We start from the raw sequence: 23,974 nt of genomic DNA, 5'->3' as shown, positions 1-23,974 counted from the left end.
CTAACTTATATTAAATAGTTTTCCTCCCATCATATTAATCCCCGGCCTTGGCTGCTAATGCTCTTTGGAAATAATAAATTAATAGTTTCTCCAACCCCTTAATAAATAAATCAGAATAATCTTTGGCAATTGGCTTTGCTGCGCCAACCGAGCGAGCATTCGACATCCATTCCCATGCACACGCCCATCGGCTTGGCATATGTATCAATTTCAGTGCTTTACTCTGTAAATTTATATTGAAAACTCGTCGCAGGCAATCTTAAGATCTTCAAATTGCTTGGACTGCGGGGCTTTGGCACACAGTGCAGTCGGTTGGCCAGCATGCATGGGCGTGGCAGGGTCCGAGCTGTCGCTGGCTGCCCTGGACAGCACCTGACGACTCCTGCTGTTGGCTCTGCTGGCGCTGGCCGCGCGAGCGTGACGCTTGTTTGGCTGTTTACAGTTGCAGGACCTTGTCGTTGCCTCTGGAACTGAAGCTGATTGAGGAAATGCGCATCAAGCGCTCTAAGGCACTGCCAATAAACTATGCGCCTGTCTCCGACTGTCAGTGCGAGACTGTGCATTGATCTCTGTCTCTCGCTCGCTCCCCAGGGAGAAAGCGACAGATAGAGAGAGGGAGAGAGCGCGCGAGGGAGCTGGCAATGAGAAAGCTAGCAAAATCCTATAAATATGCCATTTGAAAGATAATGCAGCAATAACAAAGTGACGACCGGGACGAAGCGGAGCGCAGAGCGCAGCGCAGCTCATGGATAGATGCTGCTTGTCCAAAGATAAATAGGCAGCAGTAGGCAAACATGATGAGCAAACAAACGTCGACGGGGCTGTAGCCGTAGCACGAATGCAGCTCGCCTCCATTGCACGTCCTGGCGTCTTTATGTCCTTACGCCCTGCATGCTGCGTTCTGCGTCCAGCTGCTGCTAAAGTGGGCAAACAGTGCAAACAGACTGCCTGTGTGTGAACAGGAGCAGGAGCAGGGGCAGGAGCAGGGGCAGGAGTAGTAGCTGGGACCAGACCCGGGCTCGAGTGCTAGCGCCAAAGGCGGCGAAACGCATTTGGAGACGCAATGAGAAACAGCAACAGCAGCACACACACACACACATACACATACACACACACACAGCACACACACACGTGCATGAAAATACCAACTGTCCGCTTGTGTGACTGAGCCTGTCAGCAGGACATGTGCATGAGACACAAGAAAATAGATAGATTTCGACGACGACGAGTTGGGATTTTGCTAAAGGAAAAACATGCTGGCAGGCCTAGACCAAAGACCGAATACCCTTTGCAGGCGAGCGGCATACGATGATCACGGCTAAGTCAGCTATAAAAGGGCTAAAAGCTAACTCTAAGATTCAGATATATATATTTGTCTAAGCGTAAAGTGAGTCTTGATATAAGATAAAAGAAGACCTGGAGATTATTTAATATAAATGCTGATCAGGAATAGATTTTACTATATCTCTCATCTCACACCCTTCAGTTATGCGGCTCAGCTGCTAGGGTAGCGCAGGCAATGCAACAGTAATGACAATAGCGAAGGCAACACCGAAAACTAGAATAAAGAGAGCAGTCTAGCAGAGCTCTGAGGGTGATATAGTGGAAAGGGCGATGGGGAGGTGGGGCGAGGTGTGGGATGATAGTAGGAGTCACGTAAGTCAGGAGAAGCGAGCAAATAAAATACATGAAAAAGAAAGAAGAAGAGGCAAAAGTAAATAGATTCCCCCGTTGGAAAGTTGTAGCGTATTTTATATGAGACTTGGCCAAAAGAACAGACCATTACGAGGGAAACAGTCGAAGCCTAGGCCAACACACACAGACACACACACACACACACAGAGAGAGAGAGAGAGAGAGAGAGAGACGCAGAGACACACGAAGAGCTGTTTGCTAGATTAAATTTACTACATTTGAAATTAAATAACTAAAGCTCCCGAAGGATCATCTTCATTTTGTATTTATCCAGAATGAATGGTAAACGACAGTTGGAATAACACACACACACACATGCACATATACGTACATATATTGAGAGAGAGATTTGGAGAAAGGCAATGGATTGATGATAGAAGCAGCCGTGCCAATAGTAAACAAAATATTGCAAAAATACGACTGAAATCCAATGACAGGACAAACGGCTGAGACACAGGGACTATGGGGCAGAGGGCAGCGGAGGATGACTGAAAGATACAGTGAGCGACAAGGGGCAGACACACACACACACACACACACATACACAAAAACAATCAGTAATGTAATAGAAATGCCGAAGAGCAGCAAACATAGCAATCGAAAGGAGAGAGAGAAAGAGTGAGAGAGAGGGGTGGGGGGGATCGGTAGGGGCTATCGTTGCTGCAGCTTTGGGAAGCCACTGAGGTATCACCGAGTCAACTGAAAAAGGCAGCTGCTTGACAAGCCGTTGAAATTCATATTGAAAGATGTTTGTCTGGTTGCCCGTATTAAGTAACTGCCGCAGTCAACGGCAAACAGAGTGTGGAGTGACGACTGCTTGGATGACTTCTTCTTGTCATTGTGGGCGTGGCGCAATCGTGCCACGATTACGGTGCGGTTACAGCGCCAGCTCATCTGTTAATCAACAATGCGCAGGTGATTGTTGAACTGTGACTGTACTTGACGCCTCAGCACTTTGTAAACATGAAGCAAGGGAAGCCAAGCGAAAAAAACTGCTGCATACGCTGGGGCGTGGCGTGAGGGGAGGCTTGACGTAAATGGGCGCTCATTACGTTTACGAATTTTGTGATTTAACAAGCACCTGCCATTGAAACGAGTGACAGAGATGAGAGAGAAAGAGATAGACTGAGAGAGATAGAGGAAGATAGACACATCAAGGATACGCATTGAAAGATATGCAAAAATGAGGCAGTCAAATGCTTCAGTCAAACGTGTTTACACACAATGTGTATGTGTGTGTGTGTGTGTGTGTGTGAGTGTGTGTGTGTGAGGCATTTTGCAACAATGAGGGTAAGCGGCTAAAAGGGGTACTTGCTCTGGGAATTGAGCATTGGGTATTGGGAATTGGGGGTGCTGCGTATTCCAATGCGGATGCGGATGCGGATGCGAATGCCGAGCTGCCATTCTTCTCTTTACACAATTTTTCTCTTCTTCTATTTATACATTTTTGCTGTTGCTGTTGTTGTTGTTGTTGCTTTCTTTAGAACGTCCGTCCACAGTGTTATGAATAAACATAAAAGCGTTTCGTCTTCTTATCGCGCAAAGCATCAAGAATTCAATTGTATTTAATGCACACACACACACACACACACATACATACACACGCACACATTGTCATGCACAAAGAAAGTGCCTTTTTCTTGGGCGTGTGTTTGTTATGTGCTCCATAAAACAGAATATTATTCATACGCCAGTGCGACCCAAGCAAAAAATCCAATTTGATTAGCAGAAATCGAAGCAGTCAAAAAAATGGACCAGTTTCTGCTTGAGCTGTTACGCAAAAATAACTCTAAGGCTCAGTGCGTCTAATATATGTATGTAAATGCAAATAAATAAATATACATATATATATGTATGTATATTTATATTTAGAATTTCCTCATTTAAAGCAAAGTTTCTCGGTTTCAGCAGACCTTGGCCTAAAAAAAAGAGAGAAGGAAAACCTCTTTAGCGTAATTATTTCTTGTAATGAAGTTATTAAGGATATTCCCCAAACATAACAAAGTGAAAATTTAAATTTGTGCTGTGCTGTGCTGTGCCAAGGAAAAGGTTTTCTCTAGCGCGACGCTGTGATTGTTATTCTGGTTAAATTTTATAATTTTCATTTTTGATTTTTGCTTTGCTTTCAGGAGTCTTATGAAATATGGGAATTATTAAGCTCGATTGATGAAGTCTATATATTTATATATTGATAGAAGTGAATGCTAATTTGAATATACATTTTGCATATTTTCTATATCATTCAAGCAAAAATTCTACAATAATTTTTTATTGTATTTGTATTAGTAAATTAATAAAAAAAAATTAAAAATAAAAATAAATATTTAAAATATACAATTTTTGTTTTCCACAACTAAAAAGTAAATCTTACTCTCTCTTCTAATTTTCCGTTCATTTTTAATTTATACAAATTTTAATAGTTACGTCTCCTGCTGCAATTCCCTTGAGAACTGCTTTATTCTTACTCAATTTCAGCTAAATTAAATGCTTCATCTCACTTAAGATTTCTTAATTCTCGAAATAAGCTGATACAATGTAAGAAATACTTAAAAAATCTGCTTAGCATTTCAATTTCTCGCAATTTTGATTGCTTGTAATTTCTCTTAATTTACTTCTGCCACCCTCTGCACACACGAAACGCTAAACACATTCAGTAATTTCTGCTTTTGAGCGCTGTCAACTTGAGGATTTCGCCCCGCGCTGTGTCTTGGCTTAATTTCTCGGGGTTAAAGTGGGGAATAAGCAAAAAAAAAAGAAGATGAAGAAGAAAGTTCGTATATTTGAAGTGCGTCAAGTTCGGGTTAGTTTAGCTGAATTGAGTTGGGGGCCGCAAAACACGTGTTCAAGTGCAGCGGGTTGGGGCTGGGGGAGGGGGGGTGGCTGTGGCGCACCTGAGAGCCAATTGAGGCGAAGTGAGGCAAGTGGATGTTGATCCTTTTGGCGCCAACCCCACGGTCAAGCGGATTCTTGTCTCGTTCGCATCCGCCGTCGCATTGGCAGCCACAGCTACATCCACATCCGCGTCCACATCCGCAGACCCGTTTGCCCATGTCGGCGACCTACGTTAAGTGTCAAACACATTTTACTTAGCAATTTCTTGGGTCGCATATCGTGGCCCCAATGCGGCCCCCACACCTACTACCCTTGGCGCAGCTGCCCTCACTCTCTCTCTCGCTCTCCCTCTCTTTCTCAGTTCTGATTCAGCACGGCTGCCCCTGCCCATGTCGTAGGCGTTGCCAACTCTAATGAAATGATTCATTTCCGTTTTCCGTTCTATTTGTATACGTGTGTAACTATGTGTGTCTGTGTGTGTGTGTGTCTGTGTGTGTCTGTGTGTGTCACACACTTGACACTTTCTTTCCGCTTTGGCTCGTGGCTGCGGCTTTGCTTCGTTGGCTTTGACTTTGCCACGTTGATAAATTTGTGTAAATCCGTTTTAGCCAATTTCCACGCATACACACACACACACACACAAGCACACACACAGAGTCACACACGTGCTAATGTCCTTGGAGAGCGACGTACACCTTTTTGGTGCCACAGCTTGCGGTTTTTCGCTCTTCCTTTTGCGGCCTTGCCACATGGGACTCAGCCAGCTGCTGTTGTTGTATTTGTTGTTTTTGTTGTATTTTCGTGTTCTTTGTTAGCCCGATTCCCGCCTTGTTCTCTGCCTGAACCGTTAGATAAACGATCAATGATAACTTTGCCAGATCTATTATAGTCTCAGCTCATGCAGATGCTTGAGCCTGCGATGTTTCAATCATTCGGCAGCATTTTAATTGGCCGCAATGTTAACTTGGCCCAAACTCCACTGCTTGTTAGGGCTCTAGTTGAGTTTAGTTTTTGAATTACCTTAAAATCGTTTGGGATTTGCTTCATTAAATTTATCACTCACTTGACGCGCGCCCTGGACAGGGCTGGGCTAGCCTAGGCTAACACACACACACACACAGACACACACACAGCTGCGGCTGTGTATCCCTTTTGTTGTGTACAACTCCAGAAATTGCCTCGTGCTTAAATAATCTGCGCAATTCCTTTTTTCGACGCTTCGTTAAACGTTTTTTCGCTTTGTTTGGCATTTTTCCGTCGTTGCTGTTGCTCGTTTGCTCTCTTTGTATTTTTGGATATTTTTCTTGTGACGTTTTCTATTTTTCTTTTTTTCGTAGTATACATTTTATTTCATTCTCGCTGCTGTTGCCGCTGCTGACCTGTGGTTTCGTCTGCCGCCGACAGGGGGCGGCAGCGTGTGTGTGCTGGTCAGAGCTGTCGCGGCTTCGCCAACGACTTTGGTCACATGTTTCATGCCAGTTACAGCGTGTAGAAGACGAGCTGCGACGAGTCCCATAGCCGACAGCCCCCCCTCTGCCCCACCCATGGCTGCTGCAATCGCTGCCCCCCGCCACCTCCCGCCTGCTGCTTCCTGTTGGGCCCCGCAGCTGTTGGTCGCCGCTCATAACTTATGCCAGAGGCGGCAAAAATGTGCCAGGCCCAAAATGGAAAATGGCGAGCAGCGTCGAGCATTTGTTACCACCAATGCTAGTGGCAGTGTTGTCACACACACACACAGGCGTGTGTGTGTCTATGCCCTCCTCACTGGCCCAGGGGCGTCACTTTTGAAACATTTACTTTATGTTGTTCACAGGAAATTAGATTTTTTTTTTTGTCGTTGCGCTACTGGTACAACTGCCACGCCCACAATGTCAGCGGCGCTGCCTACATTTTGCAGCAGTGTCGTGCAACACATTTAGTTTTAGCTGAGTTGTCAATGGCAGCAGCCACATGCCCCATCCCCCATCCCCCATCCCACAGCCGATGTCCTTATGGACAGGAAGCAAACTCATTGCGGAAACAGCTTTTTAGCCGTAACAAGCCGCACACACACACACACACATACCTACACCTGCACACACACAGAGAGAGATCAGCAAAGTTACCAACTTGTTTGCCATGCTAATTTATTTATAGACAGCATTTGCAGTGCCTGCGGGTCAAGACGGGCCTCGACTGGGCTGCTAACCTGGTCAGGAATCTCTGCCTTTTTATTTTGTTGTGTTTTTTATTTTCCTGCCGCCGCTGCCGCTGCTGTTGCTGCTGCTGCTGCTGCTGCCGCTGCTGTTGCTTCTGTTTTGTGTGCTGGTTCCGTGCAAATTTCCGCCGCAGACGACAAATTACATACGTGCGATGTCCACCTGGTTAGCCAGGACGCGAGTCCTTCGGCCTGCAATGGGTTCGTTTGGTTTTCTCCCCTTTTTTTTTTGTCCTTTCGTAATTCGATTTCGAGCTAAGCAAACAAATCATTAAATGGCCGCCAAACTCATTTGCGCAAACATATTTGGGTCAGTCTCCTTTTTTTTTTTTTTTGTGCCACCTTTTTTCTGCCTTGTTTTTTATTTTGGGTTTTCCATTACTGAATCACGCCCCACTCGCTGTGCATTACCATTTGGCCAGTTGGCCATTTGGCCAGCAAAAAATGGTAGCCACGAGAGCTTCGCTGGCGCGAGCTGCTGTTGAATGGCTGCTGCACCTTACCAAAAACCAAAAAGCAGAGAAAAAGAGTCAGGGTACAAGAGTTGAGACGGTACGACTAGCAGATACCCTAAGAAGTGAAGGGGGACTAAAATAGAGAGAGAGAGAGAAAGAGGTGTAAAGAGGGAGAGCTTGCGAGAGAGAGAGATGGAAAGCGGAAGAAACGTAGGGCAAGAGAGAGGGAAGGAGAGAAAGAAAGGGAGAGACTGTGAGAAAGGTATAGAAAGAAGAATACAGAACGTGACAAAGAGGCATAAAGAAGAGAGAGGAGGTCACAGCGATAATGAGAGATATATTTAATATATATGTCCGGAGAGAAGGAGAGAGAATAAAGTATATGCAAAGAGAATAAAATATAATAGGGTAAGAAAGACAGAGAAGGGATATGTATAGGGAATGCGAGAGGCAGAAATTGAAGTTGTCTCTCTCGTTATAGAGCGAGAGGGAGAGAGAGAGAGAGACAGAGAAGGTTTGAGAGGGAGAGAGAGACAAAGAAGGATATAGAGAGAGAGAGAGAGAGAGAGAGAAACGAAGAAGGTTATAGATAGAGACAGTGAGAGAGAGAGAGAGAGAGACGAAGAAGGTTATAGATAGAGAAGTGAGAAAGAGATCGAAAGTGAAAGATATACTGTATAGAGAGATGTATAGTAAAAAAGACAGAGAGATGGAGAGAGAGAGAGGGATATATGTACACATATATAGAGATATACATATATAGAGGGAGCGAGACAGAGAGGAATAGAGAGGTAGAGAAATTCCATTCTGGAATCATAGCAAATGCAGTGCACCGACTATACCAAATCCCATACCTATATATAAACCCCCTCAATAGCACTCGCTCGCTTGCCTCCTCTATTCAGCTTGGAACTCCCGCTAAAGCCTACAAATGCAACAATTTCCGATACAATATGCTCATCCCGCCCCAGTGTAAGGGAGCTGCTGCTAGGCCCGCGTTGTCGATGTGTTCGCTGCCGTTCGCAGTCGTTGTAGAACATGATAAGTAGCATAACCATTAAAATCCGGTTGAAAATGGAGCGCGACCACTTTGGTTAATGTTCGGCTGCCAACGGTAAAAGCATATCGCTAACGGCCGGCCAAACATTCAGCTGCAGCGCGGACACGCCCCATCGTCCACACGGCCAGGCCATGGCATGGATTCATTTGGCCCGGCTCGTTCCGGCTGTGGCCATTTGCGGTCTTGTAGCAAGGTAGAAATGCAGCAACGACTGCAAGCGTTGGACCTTAGGCAATAGCAGTAGCAGCAGCAGCAGCAGGAGCAGGAGCAGCAGCAGGAGTCGAAGCCAATTGCTAATTGGACATGTGTTCAATTGTGTAACCAGAGCAAAGGATTTGCCGCACAGCAAACGGATTAGTCATGCCACCTTGTGATAAGGCTTGGCAAATCAAATGATTTGCTAGAGCTAAGCGATTCCGGCTGAAGTTTAACCGAAGCACTCACAGAGCTGTGAAATCATTCGACGGCTGCTCAAATACTATCGATGGCGCTATCGATAGTCTGAACAGCCTATTGCATTAGAAAATAATTTAGTTTAAATAAATAATAAAGAACATTTCATTTCATCAGTTAATGGCAATAGAAATATATTGAAATATATTCATTTAATAATATTATTTTATTATTATTATTTTATTTATTATTATTTTATTTATTTATTTTTTTTTTAATTATAATTATAATTATTTGATCCACAATTGTTCTTTTTTATGTGTTTATTACAAAAAAAAATAATAATATAAAATAAAAAATTTGTAAATAGAAAAAAATTAATTACGATAAAAATCTTACATTATTTTCATTTCATTTTTTCAAATTAACTGCAGAAAATTCTCGTTCATATTATGCTTCAATATATAACAAATAAAATAAATAAAAATTAAATAATAAAAATAAAAAAAAAACAAATAAAAACAAATCAAAACCCATTTTTTTAAATAATAAAAAATAAATAATACTAAGTGCTATAAAAATATTTAATTATTTTTATATTTTTATTATTATTATTATTATTATTATTATTATTATTATTATTATTATTATTATTATTATTATTATTATTATTATTATTATTATTATTATTATTAATATTATTATTATTATTATTATTATTATTATTATTATTATTATTATTATTATTATTATTATTATTTATTTTTTTATTTTACTTTTTTAGTACTTTTTTTAGTACTTTTTACTTTTTTTTTATTACATTTTCACTTTTTTTAATATTTAATTAATAAAGCTCTCATGCACATGAGCTCAGGCATAGGGCATGGCTACAATATTCAATATTACCCTCAGGCTCAACGTCTATTTAGTATCGAACAATCCACGGCAGGCATAAACACCCGTCGATACTATCGGTAGTGCCATCGCTGGGCTTAACGGCTCTAAAATGCCCAGCATATTCGCACATCAGGCTAGGCATCCGCACGTTATTCATTTCAACTTGCATGGGTATGAGTGTAATGCATATTTATTTCCCATCCACACAGTCAGTCACAAAAGTACGCGTCTCCTGTAGGTCAAGCTCTGATTTCTTGAGCGTTAAAGCCACATCATCAATCTGCCAATGATTGACGCCGGCTCCATTTGCAGCATTCATTAGTCACTGCGGCTCGAATAGATTTCCTTCACAGCATGCACTTATGCCCTGTTGCCCGAGGGGGCGCGTGGCAGGTGGGAGGCTTGCAATTCGCACCTGCCAGCAGCTCAACCGCATTCCAGTTTTTCATCGCTGAAACTCCTTTTAATTTGTGAAATGTTTTCATATTTTTAAGTTGCCTCAGCCACGCCCCGTTGCATGGCAGCTGTGGGCGCAACATCTTGGCCCAGTCCAGCTGTTGGCCCTGACAACAAATGGAAAGCAATTTACGCCGCAGAGCGCGAACCAACGTGCAGTCCGTTTGCTGGAAGGGGAATGAATCAAGGCGCCAGAAGCATTCGCTCAGAAAGGCATTCTGCGGCATTCACTGGCGCCAATTGCGCCAAAAAGAGAAGAGAACCCCTTCAATAAATGCTGCCTTCCACAACCATTGCCATTGTCCAGTCCGCCGTAGGCGTCTATATATATACGTACATTTTGTTGTTGGCTCTTTGGCAAATGCGAAGACTCTAAGCTGCTTTAATGGCTCGCAACATTTTTGAATACTAAATTGTTTGCCGGCCTGAAATTCCATGAATTTGCAGTCACGTGGCCAGAGCATCCGCCAGGACTCACTCCTGCCACTCCTGGCCACAAACAATTTGTGCTCTGCCGCCAAATCGAATTCGTTCGGCTGCGCCTCTGCTTGGAGCTGGGTACGGCGGGCAGCACACCGTTCGCTCCAAATTATATTTTATTATGCGTTTCGATGCGCATTTTGTTATTTTTTCGTAATATATTATTATTAATATTTTTTTTTTTTATTTGTTAGCAAGGACAACGCCCACAATAATAAAAAACTGGAAAGCGTTTTCAAATTTTCGCTATTAAAATTTATGTAAATTAAAAAATGCTTCAGCAGCTGAAACATTTTGCTGAGCGTCTTTAAGCCAACATCGTACAACATGTGGAATTTATGGCCAAGAAAAATGTAAATTCAGGCAAGGCTCAAGCCGATTCCAGAGCTGGCCGCATCAACTTTTTATGGGCCTTAACCAGCTGCTGCAGCCATTGACTTAGACGCTTGAGCCCAATTGACAAAGTCAGCTAAGGTATATTGCTTTTGCGGCCTGCATCTATGAGTCTGTATATATAGAGCTTCACTGTACAGTATTCACTTGAACTAACTCCCTTGTAATTAGCCCAGTGCTCGGAATTCTCTAGTGGGGATTTGCTCATGCTTAACGTCTTCAGTTGCGGCTCTTTAGTGGGATTGGAGCAGAGGAAACAAGTTCGAGTGCTTGAGGCGGGCGTGGACGACTAGATAATACCCTGTACTTTACCTAATCAAAATTATTTATTTTTAGTCTAATATTTAGCATTTCTAGTCTAATATCTGTGATTTGTGACGGACGGAGAGACTTATGGAGGAGCTAACGGACGGTGAGGCGGATTGATGGAGGGACGGGGAGGTTGATTGATAGACGGACGGATGGGCGAACAGACTGATAGATGGGTGGATGGCGAAACGGACGGACGCATAACCTGATAGACGGACAAGGGGAAAGACGGACGGACTGACTAATGCTAGGACGGATAGACGGACAGACTCTTCGAGGGACAGACGAACAGCGTGATGTATGGAAAGATAAACAAACGAACAGACTCATAGATGGACTGACGGACAGACTGACTGTACGGACAGATAGACGTATACGGAACCGGAACGACTCCACTAATAGATGCACAGACAGCCGTACTACATCAGAGCATAGCTATATCAGCTCAGCTCGTTGTCCTGCTCAAGAATACATATACTTTATAGATTCAGCCACGCCTTCTCCCGACTGAGTTTCACTTTTTGAAAACAATCCTATTCATAAATCCCATTTTGAAAGGATGCAGGGTATGAAACGGTACCAAAATACACACATCTATATACATATGTATATGTATGTACACATAATATCTAACGGCACATCACAAACAGCTTGTCCGGATGCGCGAAAGTGAACAAGAGTCTTATGTCTAGGCTCGAATGGGCCTGCCCGCAGATCCCATTCTAACCATGTCCAGCGCCCGTTCCCAGTGCGTCTCATTTCATTTCATTTCATTTCATTTTGTTTTAATAAATTAAAATGTCAACTTGATAAATGAAGGTTTCCGAGTCGTGTGTCGGCGGTGGCGGTGGCGGTGGCTGCGATGGAATTTTTGAAGCGGCATCAGCCACCAAGAAGTGTCACACACACACAGAGAGAGAGAGAGAGGGAGACTTATGTATGTGTATGTGTGTGTGGTGTAGAGACAGAGCATCACATTAGCGTGCGTCTATTGTCCTTTGGCTGTGGACTGTGCTGGTTTGGTCCGGGTCCGTCCTGGCCGGGTCCTTCCACATTCAGCGCACATCCGTTTCAGTCGCTCGTTTGCGGGCGGTCACTAAATTATTTTGTGTTTAGTTGCAGCAAGGACTCGTGGGCTGGCCGGAACTCGGCGGGACATGGGTCATCATTTGGCCAGAGCTCCGCTCCGCTCTGCTCTGCTGGGACTCCGGCTCGGACTCGATCCGGTTGTCTAAGTGGTTATGAGTTAATTTTATTTATTTATTTATATTTTATTGTTATCATTTATTTCACTTCCTCGCCTCCGCCGACAGCCATCCACCCCCTCCTCGTCCGGCCCGCCAACAGGCGACAGACGACAAGCGGTTGGCCTTTTGCGGTCCTCTAAGTGCGCATTATTTTATTTGCCATTTGCCGGGCAGCCACAGCAAAACATATGCACGAGTATTTGTAGTCGTATTCGCATTCACATTCACATTCACCATTCACCATTCACATTCGCCATTCACCATTCGAATTTGTATTCGTTGTTGTTTACTGTGGCTGTGTTTAAGGTTTGATTTCTATCCGGGCCGTAATTTTTATAGGTCGCCATTGCCGTTGGCTTAAAAAAGGTCTCAGGCCCCGGGGCCTAGGCAACGCTGGCCGGCGACTGCCAAACAGAATGAAAAGACATTTCCGCCGTTCATTAAATTTGTCTACGCATTTATTTGTCAGCAAGTCGTAAAACTTGAAACACGAATTTTATTAGTGAATGCCAGGACAGTGGGACAGCAGGACGGCAGGACGGCATCCTGTCCTCTCAATTTGCCCTTTTTCGTCGCCTCGCCCTAACCACGCCCCTTGTCCTTTCGACACACCTGCCCGCTTACATGTCCCGGCCAGCAGATAAAGCAGCCGAAAAGCGAAGAAGGAAAAGGTCGATCTCATGGCTGGAATGGATGACATATGCGTAATGCGGACATAATGTTGCCAGGTGGAAAGCAGAGGCTGTCAAACAGCAGATGACAAGTTATAAAATAATATTGTAAGTAGTTGGCCGGAGGAAGCGAGCAATGTTTCCTGGCCTCTGCTCGACTCCAGCTCCTGCTCCAAGTTTTCGTGTGGCAAAAGTCAGGACAGCTGGGCTCGACTTGGCCAAAGGATCTATATTTAGACGGACAGGAGGCCGTTCGGTTATTTTCCTTTTTGTTTTATTACCTTTTTTTTTTAGGGGCGCCTCGAAAGGGATGAATATTGGCTTATTGCAATGTTCTTTTGCATTGGGTCAAGCTATGTCCGCCCTCCCCTCTCCCCTCTCCCTTGGCATTCCATAGCTGCCATAATTTCAAAGAGAATATAAACACGGATTGTGTTAAAGTCGTTCATGTGATGTCTGCGGCTCTCATATAAATTATTTCAAACTTTCAGTTCTCGTATACAATTTGCATTAATTGTAGAACAAGTAGAATATGAAGAGGAAGACGAATACGAAGACGACGGCGAAGACGACGGCGAAGCAGTTGCAATGTCGCCTTGGAATTTGTGGGGCGACAAATCAACAAACTTGACTTGAAATAAATGCACTCAGTGCACGGCCCGCAGCGCCCGGCTCCTGGGCAAGTTCAATTGCCAGCAGCAGCATGTGCAGCTGGTCCTGTGTGTGCTTGAACCCGGCCTAGGTTGAGCGGCGGGCTAAAGTTTTTGTATTAAATTAAAACGCTGAGCGCAGAACTTTGCTGGAGTCGAGTCGGGGCGAGGGGAGGCGAGGCGAGTCGAGCTTGGGGATGTGTGGCCTAACCTGGCGTATGCCGGGCCGCCGACTAAAGGGTAACTTTACTCCAATGCAGCCACTTTCAGCGTAAATCGTTTTTGTTCGTCGAGCAGGGCTCGCATTGCAACTGTTATTAGCTGGGCGGGCACTGGCAGGAGGCGGGGCTTGGTGCTCGAGCGGCGTCTCTGAAGTGCAAGTGCAACAGCAGCAACAGCAGCAGCAGCTCCAGAGTCCCAAAGCAAAAGTTTTTCTTGCCACGCGGTTAGTTACTCGAAGATCTTGTTTGAGTCTACAGCACAAAAGCATCGATGCCTGTGGCTGCGGCTGCTGCTGCGGCTGCGGCAGCAACTCGAAAGCCGAATCCCCAAATACTACAAACTTGCAATGAGGCATTAACACGCGCCCCCAAAAACTTTCTTAAATCGTTCAATTTATAACAAGGCTCCAAATGCGTTCGATATTAAATAGTTTGGAGCACGCGTCTTCGGGATTAAATTGTACTTAACGAGTCGAAGCTGGGCTCTTTTGCCACGTCAAGCGCAAGTGAAGGTAAGTGAAGTGCACAGCCATGCACAGAGTGCGAATCAGAGTCACGAAGCTCTTCTTCCTCATATGGAATGCAGGCTGGCATTTCGAGGAGATGCTCCTGCGGCAGCCCAAGTGGAAATAATTGATATATTTATTAACTCTGCGATAAATACTCGAACTGGAAATTATCCGATTGCCTCTGCAGTGTGTAGCGTGTAGCGTGCGCTAAACAATGGCCGTTAACATAGTTGAGCATATTCGATTACACTTTGACTGTCGATTATTGAACAGGCATAAGCTGTTGGCAAATATTGAATCAAACATTGTCGATTCGCCCTTTTCCCTTCGATATTTTTGGCAATTCCAATGCAATGAAATATAATACACACACAGAGAGATTGATTTTGGTACAGAAATATAATACAATTGATAAAAATCAAAATCAAAAGCGCAACAATAATGCAATTAGCGGCTGCCTGGCACAACAAATAAATTCTTGTTTCATTCCAGCGAGTTTTTCGTTTTAATTTCCTTCGATTTATCGAACGCAAAATAAACAATTTCATATGCACGGCTTATATAAATATGAGTTTGCTATACAAATGCAATTAAAACGTATGAAAGAAGCTCAACGAAGACACAGGCCGACGCACACACACAGAGAGAGAGAGAGAGAGAGAGAGAGAGAGGGGGAGGGAGAGTGGGGGTGAAAGAGAGAGATATACATACTGTGGGAAGCCATTCATGCACAACATCAAAGCTCGAACAAGCGCTGCCAATTTCCCATTGCATACGCCTAGGCGCAATTAAGAAAAACTGGAAAAATTTGCAATTGGGAAATATAAACGAAATTAAGCACGTTTATATATATATATTTCTCTCTCTGTGTGTGTGTGAGCATTGACGACGCTTTAAATGAGCCTTTATTCATTCAACTGCTGCTTTAAGGCTCAAACCAGTTGAGCTAATGGCGGCTCCACTGCTCTGCTCTGCTCGCTTCGACTCTGGGCTCGGCTGCGGCTTGGCCTCGGCATCTGCGCTTGACTTTGACTCCAATTCAACGCCTTTGAAATTGCCAAGTGGCACGAGCGACAAGTCGAAAAGTGGTTTCAACTTAATGCGAGCCTCTGGCCCAGGCTCGGCTGCTAATGCATTGTGCTCTGCTGTGTGTGTGTGTGTGTGCGTGTGTTTTTGGAGCTAAACTACTGCAGGGCTTTCAGTTCATAAATAGTCAACAGCCGCTGTCAGCCTGCACCACTTTTTGCTCTGCTCATTCTTACGCCTTGGACGACGCGTCGCTCGCGTGCGTGTGCGTGTGTGTGTGTGTGTGTGTGTGTGCTTCTTTAGCTGCTGCTGGCGGCCTTTCACATGCGACTTCCTTATTGTTGCCGCCATGTGATTTTCAGTGAAAGTGCAACGCCCATGCCCAGGCAGGCGTCCGGCCAACCGCGATCGCTTCCGCCGGTTTGGCAGCTGCCTTCAATGAGCGCACGATTTGCAAGGCAGCTGCTGCTTTATGCCTCACTTCCGGCCGTCGTTTATGGCCTAGGCCCTGCCCATTGTTGCTAAAGTGCCAACGGCAAACGGAAGTTAGCTGAAAAGGCAGTGCGCCTCCTGCCCGCCTCCTGCCGGCGCCAACTCAACGCCCAGCCCAGCCCATCCCAGCCCATCCCCATACATTGCTGGGCATCCGCATTGTTGCGCTTTTGTGTTGTACATTTTTATTAGCGTCAATCAATCGGCTTAAATGGCTGCCAGACAAATGACGAGCTCCACGACTGTGCGTGCGTGTGCGTGTGTGTGTGTGTTCACCTTAACGAGCCTGTTGATTACAACGTGGACAGCAGCACACAGCATCCATGTGAAGCAGTTCGTTTGCTTAAACCAAATCTCACTTGACGTGGCTTTAACGAACCCCAATACAAGCAAAGGAAAGACGCGCCCCATACAAGCCTGTTCGACTAGCAGATACCCTAGCATATCTGGTATTTTTCATCTAACTGCTATTGCAATAATGATGCCAAGAATAAATATTGTACAATAATTTATTTTATTTTTCATTTATATTAAACTAGTTTTATTTAAATCTGTTTAACTTGGTTTTAAGTATGTTTTATGTTTTAGTTCTAATATTTCCTTTTGAATTCTCTTTATATAACTCTTTATATATTACATATATATATGTAATTTTCAACTGGATAATCTTCTATTCCATCTTTTGTGTCAGACATTTAGAGGCAAAATATTTGTGGCATTTGCATATGTTATATTTATGTAATAGATAGTATAGTATTTGTGTGCGTGTGTGTGTGTGTGTGTCTATTTCTGGTTTTCTAGCCACATTCGAGCCATAAATATGACCAAATTTCAAGCAATGCCATTAACATTCAAAGGGATATTCGAGCAAGCTATCAAAATCATTTGCATGCCCCAGCCAAACGTCATTCAGCTTTCATTCCTTTGACCAGATACTCACTACACACACACACACACAGAGAGGCGTGTATGTGTATGTTAACTGTGTGTGCTCCTTTATAAACGTGTCAAGCTGTGTGGCTGCCACATTAAACACCAAATAGTCATTAGCTTCAGCTGCAACGGCCACAGTGGAGCTGAATGCGTTTGTGATTTACATATACATACATACATATGTGAGCCACTGGGCAGCTGGGAGTGCTCTGTCAGGCACAGCAGTCGAAATCCCAATGAAATACTTAAATGAAATCACAAACTGTTAACGGACAAACATCGAACATCAAATGAACATTGATGCGAATGCAACAACGGCTAGCAACAATTCACAGTCAGTGAGTGAGTGAGTGAGCGAGTGAGTGAGTGAGCGAGTCAGGTGCAGCTGCAGCTGCAATGGGGACAAAGATTAATTGCTCGATCCCGGAGCCAAAACAAGTGACGGACAACGTCAGTTGCAGTGCTTGCTGGCGCAATCTAATTTCAAATATTCATCAATGCAAACAGCCAGCAGCTGCACAGGTATTTAGTTGCAGAGCTCAGGTGAGGCTGTGGCAGATTGAGATTGAGGGGCGCAAGGCGTGGCCCTATTTTAACAATTATTGTGTGGCAAAACAAGGAGCGAGCAACGCACTTATGTTAATTAATGCTAATTAGCCAGCCTCATAAGCTGGCCAACTCATTAATTTCACTGCCAGCAACTAATTAGGGCCATATCAAACGACTACAGCTAATTCCGAGGCGTTAATCTCTACTTAAGAGCAGACTAAGGCGCAGTTGGCCAATCGAATCTGAGGCAAGGCAGCCTAACAAAGTCCGCTGCTAATACTATCGATGGCACTACTGATAGTATCGGCAAGCATGCATTTTTGCGATAGATCGACTGCGCTTGCTTTGTGGAAGGCTCTGAACTTAATTAGTTTACGATATTTAGCTAAATACTTGAGCGTACCCCAGCTAGAGTGCGCACAGTTGAGCTGTTAAAACTATCGCTGACACCATTGATAGTATCGGTCAGCTGTAAGACTCCAACCTTAACTCTTTATTCTCTTTAAATCCTATACCAAACTATACAGCTGCTCGTGCTCACTTCGTATCACAAAATGAATCTTATTTTGTATCGATAGACTATCGCTTATTTTCGTAGATTCACATAAAATCATATATCCATGCTCAAGTATCAATAGCATTATAGTTAGCTATCGATAGAAAGATATAGTGCTTCCGACTTTAATTCCCTTTGGCCGACTACAGATTAATATGGAAGCTATCGATCTTAGAAGCCATCGATAGTTTTGTAGTCCTACTTTACAGTTCTCTGTTAATTTTATCTGTCTTTGATGATAAAAGATATAAAATTATATATACATATATGTATGTTATATAAAGGATAAGACATGTTTCTTTAATGTCACGTCATCTGCTTCTTCACCTTCATCTTCTCCTTCTATAGGCCAAGTCAAGAAGAAATCGCAAATTGATCACCAACTCTTGTAATATATCAAAGTAAAACTTTTAATGTTTCCAGTCCCATCAATTTCTTCCGTCTACTCTTAGTAGCATCATATCTTATATTTACCTTACATACTCGGCTGTTATACACATATATTCATTTACATATCTGGAAAAGCAGCTGCTGATCTTGGCTGTGCTTTCAATTAACATGAGTATTCCGTCTGATGGCCATGGCCATAACCATAACTCGTCTGAATGTCTGCTGCCTTTTGACCAACAAATTTCTCTTAGCCAACTGCAATTTGGCACTGTGGCGTTAGGTGCTCGTATTTGGATCATGTTTTGCCTCCATGTTTTCCCCGTTTCATTCCAGTTTCCTTTTTTTTTGTTGCTCTGACCGTGCGTTGCACACTCGATATATCAGCAGCATTCATTTGGGTTCGCTGCTCTACACAGCTTTTGGGCATGCCTTTAAATGCATTTGGGGGCTTGCTGTTTGCATGCGTTTAGCTTCGTTAGTTGTCGTGAGTCCGCTGAGCCGCTTGCCGGCTGCCAGCTGTCCCGCTTCCAGCTGGCAGCTCGCACCACGGGCGCCCGCCGAAAGTGTTGACAGTCCTGCAGAGGGGGTCTAAACTGAGGGAACAAGAATGGATGGTGAAGAAGGGGGGAGTTAGGAACGGAGGGGACGGCAGCACAGCTTTCTGGTGCTCTGTGTGTTTAATTGTCGCATTGCGACCGGCAACAAAACGCACCAGACTGCAATCGCAACTCGCAGTGCAGAGACGCCCCCAAAAACGGAGCACCAGCCTCACTGCCCATTGCCAGCCATATTTCAAAGCATCACTGTGTGTGTGTGTGTGTGTGCTGGTGTGTGTGTGTGAGTGTGCTAGTGTTGGCAACGTAAATCGCCAAAATTGTCCCGACAACGTCCTGTTGTCGGCTTTCGACGAAATTTGCCTACAATTTTTGCCAGTTGCCAGTTGCCAGCAAAGTTGGCACGCCAAAAAGGAGGAAGACAAATATTTTTGTTGCTTGTGTGTGATAAAAACTGCAAGCGAGTGTGCGTACATAGCTCACATATGTCTGTGTCTGTGTCTGTGTGTGTGTGCTGGGTGTTTGTGCGTATGCCGGCCGAGAAAATATGGTGCAATAAACTTTGCGCTCGCGACATGCGCGCATTTTTGAAGACTCCTGTTGAACGCATGCACCCACACACACACACAAACCCATACACGCACAACAAATGCACACACATGCACTGCACTCGCGCATACAATTTGGGTTTTTAGTGCTGCCAAAATTTGTAATTTCATGTTACGCCAGAGGCTCTTTTAAGTCAAGAGTATTTTCAGCTCCAGCGATGCGACTCGCAGTTGCCTGCGAGGAGGGCGCAGCGAGGTGTGGCCAGGTGGCAGAAATGCCAGAACTTAAATTCCTCGACTAATAGCAGCGACAGCAAAAATAGCAGCTTCAAAGAAACTGCACAATTAATGAAAAACTTAAGCTGATGCTAACCATAATAGCAATAGCAATAGTAGTAGTAGTAGTAGTAGTACATACTACTAGAAATAGTTATAGTAATAGCAATAGTAGTAGTAGTATGTAGAAATAGTTATAGTAATAGCAATATTAGTAGGAGAGTTGTATAGGTGTTTGTCATTAGGCATTATTCATTAGTCATTACACATTAGTCATTAGTCATTAAACATTAGTCATTAGTAATTAGTAATTAGTCATTAGTCATTAAACATTAGTCATTAGTCATTAGTGATTAGTCATTAGTCATTAGTCATTAGTCATTAGTCATTAGTCATTAGTCATTAGTCATTAGTCATTAGTCATTAGTCATTAGTCATTAGTCATTAGTCATTAGTCATTAGTCATTAGTCATTAGTCATTAGTCATTAGTCATTAGTCATTAGTCATTAGTCATTAGTCATTAGTCATTAGTCATTAGTCATTAGTCATTAGTCATTAGTCATTAGTCATTAAACATTAGTCATTAGTTATTAGTAATTAGTTATTAGTCATTAGTCATCAGTCATCAGTCATCAGTCATCAGTCATCAGTCATCAGTCATCAGTCATCAGTCATCAGTCATCAGTCATCAGTCATCAGTCATCAGTCATCAGTCATCAGTCATCAGTCATCAGTCATCAGTCATCAGTCATCAGTCATCAGTCATTAGTCGTTAGTCATTAGTCATCAGTCATCAGTCATCAGTCATCAGTCATCAGTCATCAGTCATCAGTCATCAGTCATCAGTCATTAGTCATTAGTCATTAGTCATTAGTCATTAGTCATTAGTCATTAGTCATTAGTCATTAGTCATTAGTCATTAGTCATTAGTCATTAGTCATTAGTCATTAGTCATTAGTCATTAGTCATTAGTCATTAGTCATTAGTCATTAGTCATTAGTCATTAGTCATTAGTCATTAGTCATTAGTCATTAGTCATTAGTCATTAGTCATTAGTCATTAGTCATTAGTCATTAAACATTAGTCATTAGTTATTAGTAATTAGTTATTAGTCATTAGTCATCAGTCATCAGTCATCAGTCATCAGTCATCAGTCATCAGTCATCAGTCATCAGTCATCAGTCATCAGTCATCAGTCATCAGTCATCAGTCATCAGTCATCAGTCATCAGTCATCAGTCATCAGTCATCAGTCATCAGTCATCAGTCATCAGTCATCAGTCATTAGTCGTTAGTCATTAGTCATCAGTCATCAGTCATCAGTCATTAGTCGTTAGTCATTAGTCGTCGTTAGTCATCAGTCATCAGTCATCAGTCATCAGTCATCAGTCACCAGTAATGCTGATTATACACACTAGTCAACACCTCACTAGTTGCATCAACAGCAAATAGCAAACAGAGTGCTCACAGGACAGTTAGAGATTGGTCATGAGAGCAACAGCTATAGACAGTGTTCAAGCAACAACAGCACAGCATGCGTTGATACAGAAATAAAGGCGAATTCGAGCAGGAGCTTAGTTAATTTGACGCGCCAAAGCGTCTAAGCTGCAAGCTGGAGAGCAAATACGGTGTCGGCAAGTGGGGCTATCTGTGGGTCTATCTGAGGCAGCCAACAACAGGTGGCTCTGGCTCAGCGCTAATGCCGGGCCATAAGCTCAGTTGCAGACGGCAACCAATTGGCTGGATTTGTAAAGTGTTGGTCGTAGGGGTCGTGTAATGGGCGGGGGCAGGGGCGAGCGGGTAGGATGGCCAAGGAGGAGTAACAGCTTGGGTGGCGCTTAGGCAAAATACAGCAGGAGACTTGCACACGAATTGCGCAAACAAACAATGAAAAAGGAGACGTCCTTCCATAAGCCCACCCTCCGTCCGACCCGCATCCGGCAGCATATCAGTATGGGATTTACTTCTGTGTATTGAGATCTCCGACGGCATTGCCCCTGCTGCTCGCCGCCCGCGCACAGGTAACATTTTTATTAACAATAACTTATTTTGTGTAATAAACAATGTCTGCCATTGTCTGTTTCCGTTATGTAGCCGTCCGGAGTTCGTTGTGCCCATGCCCCAAACTCCAAGCCCCAGGCCAAGCCGAGCCGCAAGCAGAGCTGGCACTTGAGGCGCCGCTTCAGCTGCTCGACATGGAAAACAAATTCAAGTTACGACTGTGCCGAGGACTCTGCTTGTAGGATTACCTCAATTCCTTTGGTTGCCGCCGTGCAGCCTCATGGCAGCTGGCTTCCGGTACGCCCGGCTTCATGTGCTGCACTGCCCAAGTTGGGGCCGCACAACTTCAACTGTTCCTCTATTGTCGAATCCTGTGGCTGTGGCTGCCGCCTCCTGCTGGCGTGTTGAGCGCTCACCTAATAAAACCTACAAATAATCACGCATTTATTATGCTGCTCAGCCTAGAGCCACTGTCTGTCTATGTGTGTGCGGCATTGTTGTCGTTGCGCTGCATGTGAGGCCCGGAAGGAACGCTACAAACTCTTACAAACTGAACTTGTCTTTTGTTTTCAGCTTCAGCTGATCCAAGATTCTCAACCTGAACGTCATTCCGACTCTTATTCTGATTCTAATTCCGATGCTAATTCCAAAGCCGGCAAAGCTGCGCGCCCTGATTCGATGTAGCCTAATTCACTTTTGAGAGCTGGAATTCTACAAATCGTCTCCAGGGGCTGCCAGTCCCCCATCAACGCCTTGAATCCCTGCGGAGTGCGTAACTTTGGCGCCCTTTCTGGCGAATAATATCGTTGTGGGTAGGCCTAACTCGATAATTGGGGCTCGGCTTGCATTAGCACAGATTACTGCTGGCAGCAATGCGGCTCCCACAATGTTATCTGTGCTTGATTATTTCTCGAAAAGGTCCTCAAACTGAGTCTTCTTTCGAATTAATGATGTAAGTACTTGGATGCAGTATATAGAAACTCACCTTCGCTCGCCATGCATCGCTCCAGCTCAGTCTCCTTGGCTAATGTCATTAGGGGGGGATTTAGTTAATCGATAAATTGAAACGTCGTTATTTTTTTTTTTTTTTATATGGACTTTGAGCAGCTTTAATGGCATTAGGCTCCAGCTGGACTTGGGTCACTTTAGAGTCTAATCGTATGTAGTCGGCAATCGGATTGTGGCCGCGACCTGTCCAATTCCAATCAGGTGGCTCGTGTGTCCGTTAGAGCCACTGCAATGCTTATCTGGGGCAACTGTCTTGTCATTTGGCCGAGCCAACTGCCAACTGCCGAGCCAATCGACCTAAAAAGTTGGTCAATCGGCAATAAAATCAAAAACGAAAATCGAAAAAAGAAAAACCAGCGAGAAAGAAGAAGGAGAAGAGAACTTTAAGAGCAATAGTAGCAAAGGTGACGACGTCGACGTTGAGGATGACCACGGCGGCAAGTTATTCGACAAAGTCCAGGCGGCGTGCCTTGCATCCCAAATGCGAGTCGTCCAACGACAATGGGCGGAAGGGGCGGGCCGGACTGAAGTGAAAGAAGAGGTTGTTGACGGGTATATCAGGTCCGGAGTTGGTTCATAAAACGCTTTGTACGCTCAAACAGACACAGTAATTGGCGATACACAGACAGACGGACAGACGGACAGACACACACACACACACACAGAGAGAGCAGCGCACATGTGTCCTAATCCTTGGCCTCCACTTTGTTTTATATACATACATATACCGGCCACGCCAAAGCCAAAGGACCAAGCAGAAGTAGAAGAAGAAGAGAGAGAAAATGTTCAACAACAAAAAAATAAGAAAACTTTGGCGGCGACGCGCATTTCATAAACTTTGAGTGTTTCTGGTTGTGGCATGCACTTATTTTCTTTATATTTATTTATATTTCGCTCAGCATCGGAATCGACGCCCCTCCTCCCATGCCCAGCCGTCCCTTGGCGTCGCCCTCTGTTCCATGGCCATCCATCCACAGCTAACATATTTTCATCATCTGCTCGGGCATGTCCTTGGCTCTGCTTCCTCTTATTGAGTGGTCATAAGGCTTACTTGCTTTTTTTTTTTTTCTTTTTTTCGCTTCTCTATACATTTTTTGACCAGTCCTTCCAGCTGCTTTCATCTGTCAGTCGCTGGCCGCGCGCTTTTACTTTGCAATTTTTTGAAAAAAAAAAAGA

The 23,974-nt window shown here is 44.0% G+C and overlaps 1 protein-coding gene across 1 annotated transcript in view; it reads left to right on the top strand.

The window, feature by feature from the left end:
* The first annotated feature begins 11,108 nt into the window (after window positions 1-11,108).
* The window catches only part of LOC115564802 (uncharacterized), a 120,083-nt gene continuing 107,217 nt past the window's right edge, over window positions 11,109-23,974 (top strand). Inside the window, exon 1 of the mRNA XM_089264162.1 lies at window positions 11,109-11,118. The gene's annotated coding sequence lies outside the window, so the exon portion shown is untranslated. The remainder of the gene's footprint in view (window positions 11,119-23,974) is intronic.

The sequence above is a fragment of the Drosophila navojoa genome, chromosome X (genome assembly GCF_054131105.1).
Source record: "Drosophila navojoa isolate 15081-1374.11 chromosome X, UAZ_NAV_1.0, whole genome shotgun sequence".
NCBI lineage: Eukaryota > Metazoa > Arthropoda > Insecta > Diptera > Drosophilidae > Drosophila > Drosophila navojoa.
Note: the sequence above shows the minus strand (reverse complement) of the source record. Positions and strands in the feature narration are given on the sequence as shown.